This window comes from Bombina bombina, chromosome 12, assembly GCF_027579735.1.
Source record: "Bombina bombina isolate aBomBom1 chromosome 12, aBomBom1.pri, whole genome shotgun sequence".
Taxonomy (NCBI): Eukaryota; Metazoa; Chordata; class Amphibia; order Anura; family Bombinatoridae; genus Bombina; species Bombina bombina.
Window position 1 is genome coordinate 115,709,527 of NC_069510.1, and position 9,022 is coordinate 115,718,548.

General features: G+C 39.6%; 1 long non-coding RNA gene across 1 annotated transcript in view; it reads left to right on the forward strand.

The window, feature by feature from the left end:
* Nucleotides 1-8,713, forward strand: part of LOC128643025 (uncharacterized) — a 106,469-nt gene extending 97,756 nt beyond the window's left edge. The window contains exon 3 of the long non-coding RNA XR_008399763.1: nt 7,673-8,713. This is a non-coding gene — a long non-coding RNA (uncharacterized LOC128643025). The remainder of the gene's footprint in view (nt 1-7,672) is intronic.
* The last annotated feature ends 309 nt before the right edge of the window (nt 8,714-9,022 follow it).

The following is a 9,022-nucleotide window of genomic DNA, read 5'->3' on the forward strand; positions in this document are numbered from 1 at the left end:
TAACTGTTCCTCCAGCTGTAGTTTGTGTGAGTTGTCATGATAAACTTTCCAATGCATTAGTAACAATCCTTTACCTGTTGTTGTTCCTTCAACATCTATTGTTCAGGATGGCCCTGTTAATGTTAAAGAATTTGTTTCTAATTCTATTAGGAAGGCTCTGTCTGTTATTCCCCCTTCCAGTAAACGTAAAAGGTCTTTTAAAACTTCTCACATTTCAGATGAATTTTTAAGTAACCGCCATCATTCTGACTTATCTGTTTCTGATGAGGATTTTTCTGGTTCAGAGGATTCTTCCCCAGATATTGATACTAATAAATCTTCATATTTATTTAAAATGGAGTTTATTCGTTCATTACTTAAAGAAGTTTTGATTGCTTTAGATATGGAGGAGTCTAGTCCTCTTGATACTAAAACTGCCAAACGTTTAAATTCGGTTTATAAACCTCATGTGTTAATTCCAGAAGTTTTTCCAGTTCCTGATGCTATCTCTGATGTGATTGCCAGGGAATGGGATAGTCTGGGTACTTCATTTACTCCTTCTCCAAGGTTTAAGAAATTGTACCCTGTGCCATCTGATAGATTAGAATTTTGGGAAAAAATCCCTAAAGTTGATGGGGCTATCTCTACTATTGCTAAACATACTGCTATTCCTACGGCAGATAATACTTTGTTTAAGGATCCTTTAGATAGGAAAATTTAATCTTTTCTAAGAAAAGCTTATTTATGTTCAGGTAACCTTCTTAGACCTGCTATCTCTTTGGCTGATGTTGCTGCAGCTTCAACTTTCTGGTTGGAGGCTTTAGCGCAACAAGTGACAGATCATAATGCTTATAGCATTGTTAAACTTCTTCAACATGCTAATAACTTTGTTTGTGATGCCATTTTTTATATCATTAGAGTTGATGTCCAGTATATGTCTTTAGCTATTTTAGCTAGAAGAGCTTTATGGCTTAAATCTTGGAATGTAGATATGACTTCTAAGTCAACTTTGCTTTCTCTCTCTTTCCAAGGTAATAAGTTGTTTGGTTCTCAGTTGGATTCAATAATTTCAACTGTTACTGGGGGGAAGGGAGCCTTTTTGCCCCAGGGCAAAAAATCTAAAGGAAAATATAGGGCTGTTAATCGTTTTTGTTCCTTTCGTCAGAGTAAGGAGCAGAAGCCTGACCCTTCCCCTAAAGTAACAGTTTCTGTTTGGAAACCTTCTCCAGTCTGGAATAAATCCAAGCCTTTTAGAAAGTCAAAACCAGCTCCTAAATCCGCATGAAGGTGCGGCCCTCATTCCAGCGCAGCTGGTAGGGGGCAGGTTACGATTTTTCAAAGATGTTTGGATCAATTCGATTCACAATCTTTGGATTCAGAATATTGTTTCACAAGGGTACAGAATAGGTTTCAAGGTAAAACCGCCTGTGAGAAGATTTTTCCTCTCACACATTCCGGTAAATCCAGTAAAGGCTCAGGCGTTTCTGAAATGTGTTTCAGACCTAGAGTTAGCTGGGGTAATTATGCCAGTTCCAGTTCTGGAACAGGGTCTGGGGTTTTATTCAAATCTATTCATTGTGCCAAAGAAAAAGAATTCTTTCAGACCAGTTCTGGATCTAAAAATATTGAATCGTTATATAAGGATACCAACATTCAAAATGGTGACTATAAGGACTATTCTGCCTTTTGTTCGGCAAGGGCATTATATGTCTACAATAGACTTACAGGTTGCATATCTTCATATTCCAATTCATCCAGATCACTATCAGTTTCTGAGATTCTCTTTTCTAGACAAGCATTACCAGTTTATTGCTCTTCCGTTTGGCCTTGCAACAGTGCCAAGGATCTTTTCGAAGGTTCTCGGTGCCCTTCTCTCTGTAATCAGAGAACAGGGTATTGCGGTATTTCCTTATTTGGACGATATCTTGGTACTTGCTCAGTCTTCACATTCTGCAGAATCTCATACGAATCAACTTGTGTTGTTTCTTCAAAGACATGGTTGGAGGATCAATTTACCAAAGAGTTCCTTGATTCCTCAGACAAGAGTAACCTTTTTAGGTTTCCAAATAGATTCAGTATCCATGACTTTGTCCCTGACAGAGAAGAGACGTCTGAAATTGGTTTCAGCCTGTCGAAACCTTCAGTCTCAATTGTTCCCTTCGGTAGCATTATGCATGGAAATTCTAGGTCTCATGACTGCTGCATCGGACGCGATCCCTTTTGCTCGTTTGTATGCTGAACCAGTGGTGCAGGGATTATACAAGGATATCACAATTAATATCCTTAAATCCCAATGTTCGATCATCTCTAACTTGGTGGATGGATCACCATCGTTTAATTCAAGGGGCCTCTTTTGTTCGTCCAACCTGGACTGTGATCTCAACAGATGCGATTCTTTCAGGTTGGGGAGCTGTATGGGGATCTCTGACAGCGCAGGGGGTTTGGGAATCTCAGGAGGCGAGATTACCAATCAACATTTTGGAACTCCGTGCAATTTTAAGAGTTCTTCAGTTCTGGCCTCTTCTGAAGAAAGAATTGTTTATTTGTTTTCAGACAGACAATGTCAAAACCGTGGCATATGTCAATCATCAAGGTGGGACTCACAGTCCTCAAGCAATGAAAGAAGTATCTCGGATACTTGTATGGGCAGAATCCAGCTTCTGTCTAATTTCTGCGGTTCCCATCCCAGGTGTAGACAATTGGGAAGCGGATTATCTCAGTCGCCAGACATTACATCCGGGCGAATGGTCTCTTCATCCAGAGGTATTTCTTCAGATTGTTCAAATCTGGGGACTTCCAGAAATAGATCTGATGGCTTTTCATCTAAACAAGAAACTTCCCAGGTATCTATCCAGATCCAGGGATCCTCAGGCGGAAGCAGTGGATGCGTTGTCACTTCCTTGGAATTATAATCCTGCTTATATCTTTCCGCCTCTAGTTCTTCTTCCAAAAGTGATTTCCAAAATTCTAATGGAGCGTTCATTTGTACTGCTGGTGGCTCCAGCATGGCCACACAGGTTTTGGTTTGCGGATCTTGTTTGGATGACCAGTTGCCAACCTTGGACACTTCCGTTAAGGCTAGACCTTCTATCTCAAGGCCCATTTTTCCATCAGGATCTCAAATCATTAAATTTGAAGGTATGGAGATTGAACGCTTGATTCTTAGTCATAGAGGTTTCTCTGACTCAGTGATTAATACTATGTTACAGGCTCGTAAATCTGTCTCTAGAAAGATTTATTATCAAGTTTGGAAGACTTACATTTCTTGGTGTTCTTCTCATAAATTCTCTTGGCATTCTTTCAGAGATCCTAGAATTTTACAATTTCTTCAGGATGGTTTGGATAAGGGTTTGTCTGCAAGTTCTTTGAAAGGACAAATCTCTGCTCTTTCTGTTCTTTTTCACAGAAAGATTGCTAATCTTCCTGATATTCATTGTTTTGCACAGGCTTTGGTCCGTATCAAACCTGTCATTAAGTCAATCACTCCTCCTTGGAGTCTTAATTTGGTTTTGAAAGCTTTGCATGCTCCTCCTTTTGAGCCTATGCATTCTCTAGACATTAAATTACTTTCTTGGAAAGTATTGTTCCTTTTGGCTATCTCTTCTGCTAGAAGAGTTTCTGAGTTATCTGCTCTTTCTTGTGATTCTCCTTTTCTGATTTTTCATCAGGATAAGGCGGTGTTGCGGACTTCATTTCAATTTTTACCTAAGGTTGTGAATTCTAACAACATTAGTAGAGAAATTGTTGTCCCTTCATTATGTCCTAATCCTAAGAATTCTAAGGAAAGATTGTTATATTCTTTGGATGTAGTTAGAGCTTTGAAATACTATGTTGAAGCTACTAAAGATTTTAAGAAGACTTCCAGTTTATTTGTTATCTTTTCTGGTTCCAAGAAAGGTCAGAAGGCTTCTGCCATTTCTTTGGCGTTTTGGTTAAAGTCTTTGATTCATCATGCTTATGTGGAGTCGGGTAAGTCCCTGCCTCAAAGGATTACGGCTCATTCTACTAGGTCAGTTTCTACTTCCTGGGCTTTTAGGAATGAAGCTTCTGTGGATCAGATTTGCAAAGAAGCAACTTGGTCTTCTTTGCATACTTTTACTAAATTCTACCATTTTGATGTGTTTTCTTCTTCTGAAGCAGTTTTTGGTAGAAAAGTACTTCAGGCAGCTGTTTCTGTTTGATTCGTCTGCTTATAATTTCAGTTTTTTTCATTATAAAGATTAAAACTTTTGATTTGGGTTGTGGATTATTTTTTTCAGCGGAATTGGCTGTCTTTATTTTATCCCTCCCTCTCTAGTGACTCTTGCGTGGAAGTTCCACATCTTGGGTATCTGCTATCCCATACGCCACTAGCTCATGGACTCTTGCTAATTACATGAAAGAAAACATAATTTATGTAAGAACTTACCTGATAAATTCATTTCTTTCATATTAGCAAGAGTCCATGAGGCCCACCCTTTTTGTGGTGGTTATGATTTTTTTTTGGTATAAAGCACAATTATTCCAATTCCTTATTTTTTGATGCTTTCGCTCTTTTCTTATCACCCCACTTCTTGGCTATTCGTTAAACTGAATTGTGGGTGTGGTGTATTTATAGGCATTTTAAGGTTTGGGAAACTTTGCCCCTCCTGGTAGGATTGTATATCCCATACGTCACTAGCTCATGGACTCTTGCTAATATGAAAGAAATGAATTTATCAGGTAAGTTCTTACATAAACTATGTTTTTTTTACATTTTTTATCTTCTTCTTTGCAGTTCAGCTAAATGTCCCTGGAATGCCCTGATAAAAGGGCAGTGCTGCAATGCTCTATTACCCCGCCCCATGGCCAATCAAAGTGCTTTAGTAAATGATATGCTAAAGGCAGTAAACCTCCAATGTGCACACACAATCAGCAGCTAACAAAATAAATTTAAATATCACTCCCCACACTTTACATTTAAAGGTACACTCAGGTTTTATAAAATTTTCATGATTCAGATACAGCATGTCATTTTAAACAACTTTCCAATTTACTTCCATTAAAAATAATGTGCACAGTCTTTTAGATTTACATTTTTTTTTTTTTGAGTCACCAGCTCCTACTGAGCATGTGCAAGAACTCAGACTATACGTATATGCATTTGTGATTGGCTGATTGCCATAACATAGTACAGGGGGAGTGGAAATATACATAACTTAGAAATGTGTTAATAAAGAATCTACTACTCATTTGAAATTCAGACTAAATGCTATTGTATTGTCTTGTTATCTTGCATTTGTTGATTATGCAAATCTGCTGTGTTTACTGGTCCTGTCTCTGGGAGCATAATAATTGCATAAGACCTGGATGATTTTCTATATTTTTACTTTAGTTTGTTTTACAATAGTTTGCTTACATAATCACCTTGTGCAGACCTTTCCTTGTATATATATATAATATAAAATCTGTGCGACTAGCAGTGAAAAAAAAAAAAAAAAAAAAAGAGTTACATTTGCTTTCCAGCTGATTGAGGCTTCATGCCAATGTGGATTTGACTTCTGAGTTGAATACATACAGGTCTGTGTAAAAGTCTGTTCTAATACAGGAGTGGAATTGCATGTTGCAAACGTTTTATTTTGTTTTGTTTTTTTAAGTTGCAAACTGAGAGATATCACTGACCTGAATGTATTCAAGCTCTAAGAAAAACTGCTCACCACGGAGTCAGGGGGTGGAGCAAGTGCTATGCACAGAAGGCAGGGAAACCAAAAAAATTATTATTTTTTTTTAAAGGGGTACTGGCAAACTGATATAAAATCTGAGATTTCAAAAAAAATATTTACAGAGAAAGAAAATAAGGTTTATTGTATGCTCAGCACTAGTATATTTAACTATGTCAAGCAGTTTCAATTAAAAATTATTCTTAATTTGGGTAAACTGTCCCTTTAACTATCCTGTACCCCTGTGAGTGTGGTTTCTTATTACTGGCTTGTTTACTTAGGCTGATTGATAGATGAGACTCCAGTATAAAACTTTTACTATAGGTGGGTATACCACAGACTAAATCAGCTATTTCAAATGCCAAAATAAAGGGCAAATGAGCTTGTACAGGGACATCCTTTACACATTTATATGCCACAAGCAGTACACCTCTTACTCAGACAGACAAATACACAACATTTTTTTTAAAACAACGTCTCACTAGGTATGAGACATTGCTTCTTGTACCTTCTAATATCACTAGCATCCACTGTACCTCTCTCAACCCAGCAACTTTGTTACCTTACCTCTGCCTGATGATAGTACCCCACACTATGACTGTTTATCTGTATCTCTCTTTTCCTCCAAACTAAGGGATGACCTCTCTGATGTGCCTTTATCTAACCTGGATTGGACACTGTTCTGTGATGGAAGTTTGAGGATGGTGAATGTTTCTGCTGTAGTCATGACAGATTCTGTTATAGAGGCCGAGCCCCTCCCATCTCACTACAGTGCCCAAGCGGCTGAGCTACATGCACTCACACTTGCTTGTCAGCTCTCCAAGGACAGGTCAGTAAACATTTACACTGATAGTAAATATGCTTTAGGGATTGTATATGCCACTGGTCAATTATGGAAATTACGGGGTTTTCTAACTTCTGCTGGTACCCAAATTGCCAATGCACCACAAGTTTCTGCATTCCTTGACTCAATCCATTTACCCACTTCCATCTCTGTCATGCATTGCAAAGCACACACCCACTCACAGGAACCCATTTCACTTGGTAATAGTTATGCTGATCAAATTGCTTAGCATGCAGCTTCTCTGCCATTTACACTACATTGTCTCTCTTTACACTTCTCTTCCTGAACAAACTGTTCACCTCTGGACTATTCTTGGTGTTACCTGTGACTTTTGGTATCTGGTCCACTCCAGATGGATGCCCTGCTCTACCTCAACCGCACCTCTCTCATATGCTATCCTTTCTGCATAACCAAACACACTGAGGTACCACACAACTTGCTGAAACCCTTAACAGACAGTGGTTTGCCCCCCCCTATCAAGCTGCAAAATGGGTTGTATTGAATTGTGAGACGTGCTCAATTCAATCCAAGGGGGGAACCTAAAGGCCCACCAGGCAGATGCCCATGGGCATTTCAAACTTTTGAATGTTTACAAATTGACTTTTCTGACATACCTCCCTGTAGGGGTTTCAAACATTTACTTGTGATAGTGGACCAACTTACTGGATGGGTTGAGGCCTTTCCTACAAGAACTGTGAAAGTCCAAGAAGTTGCCAAGTGAATGCTAAAAGAATTCATACCCAGGTTTGGCCTGCCAGAGTAATTGAATCTAACAGAGGAACACATTTCACAAGTAATATTATTCAGCAACTGACATTAGCCTTAGGCTTTACTTGGCATCTCCATACCCCTTGGCATCCAGAAAGATCAGGCCAAGTGGAAAGAAAGAACCAGACCCTAAAACAGACTATTGCTAAAATTTGTTCTCAAGCAAGCCTTATATGGTAAGATGCTTTTTGCCCCTAGCACTGTTTGGAACTCGCACAAACCATAGGGGGACCCTCAAGCTCTCACCATATGAACTGTTGTTTGGTAGGCCACCTCCTTTGTATAGTGCCAACACCTTACACCTGCCTGACCTTGCAATAGGTGATGTATAAATAACTGCCTATCTTTTGCAAGCAATTACATTCTCTCCACAGACATGTCTCTCTCTCTCTCTCTCTCTCAGTCTTTGCCATTGGATGTGATTGCACATCCCTTTTAGTCAAGACCTATCAAAAGAAGCCACTGCAGCCTCTCTGGAAAGGTCCCTTCCTGGTTTTGCTGACTACTCCAACAGCTATCAAAGTTGCTGAGGTCGACTCTTGGATCCCCTACTCCAGGTGTAAAAGATACAGCCCAGAAAAAGAAGCAGCCTGCAATGTAGCAAAGAAAGAAGAAGCTGGGGCAACCAAGGCCTCTGAAGAAGGGGTAACCAAGACCCCTGACGACGAGTGATTAATTCAGACCCTTCCTGGTTTGAAACTCAGACTAACCAGAAATAGTACAATCCCACTATCTGAATGAGTGAAACTGAAAGATTTGTCTTCCTTACTCTTATTTTCATTGTCTCACTCCTCTGTTGATATCTTGAGTAACATTCCTCAATATGTCTCCTTTGTTTTGTGTCACACTTTTGACCATGCTCTCTTACTCTATTTCCCAATATGTGTCTCCTGGTCAGTGTGTTTCTTCTAACCCTTTTACTAAATACTCCTGTTCTGGTAACCTTGTATCTGAGGCAGTTTTCCTTCCCACTACTAGCTGCCCAACAAGTAATTATACTCAAAGTTCGTATTAAAGGTCCTAAGGGGTTTGTTATCCAGTCTATTTGCATAGCCCCCACTAGTGAATGTGGTTTGAAAATGATGAAGTGGGTATCTGAGAAATGAAAGTCACCCCTTCTTGCTTGGCGTTCCCCTGTAACTACCTCTGCCACAACCCCTATTTACCCCCATGATTCTTTCCCCATTTACTTAATGCCCAATTGTCCACAGAGAACTATTCTTTAGGTGAATGGGGACTAAACTCACACGTTGTCCTACTCCAAACTATAGCCCATCACACTGAGGGCAATTGTTATATTTGTGCTCGCATTCCCACTCATCATAAGGGGGTATTCCTCTTATGGGTATTAATGTTGATTTGTTTACCATTGATTTGTCTACTTTTATTCCTCCAGGTACACCATTGTTCAACCTATCAGGTAATTTTATCTCTTTGGGAGGCACCTCATATGGTACTATCTGCAGGGAAATTGGCCAAGGTATGGTGCGGTTGGGTGCCTCCCTATGTGAGTATGTAATCTCCAGTAATGGCACTCATTTCCAGCTGGTAAATTTCTCTGGAATGATCCTGACTGTGAATCATAATCTCACTGCACTTTTTTTTGTTTCCTCCAGGGCCCCAATTGTACTTTTGTTTCCCCATCCCTTGTACAATCTTTCCTCAGCAGACCACCCCCTGGGTTGTATTGGATATGTGGACAGACAGCGGTGTCAGTCCTCCCTGGTAACTATACAGCCATCTGCTTCCTGGG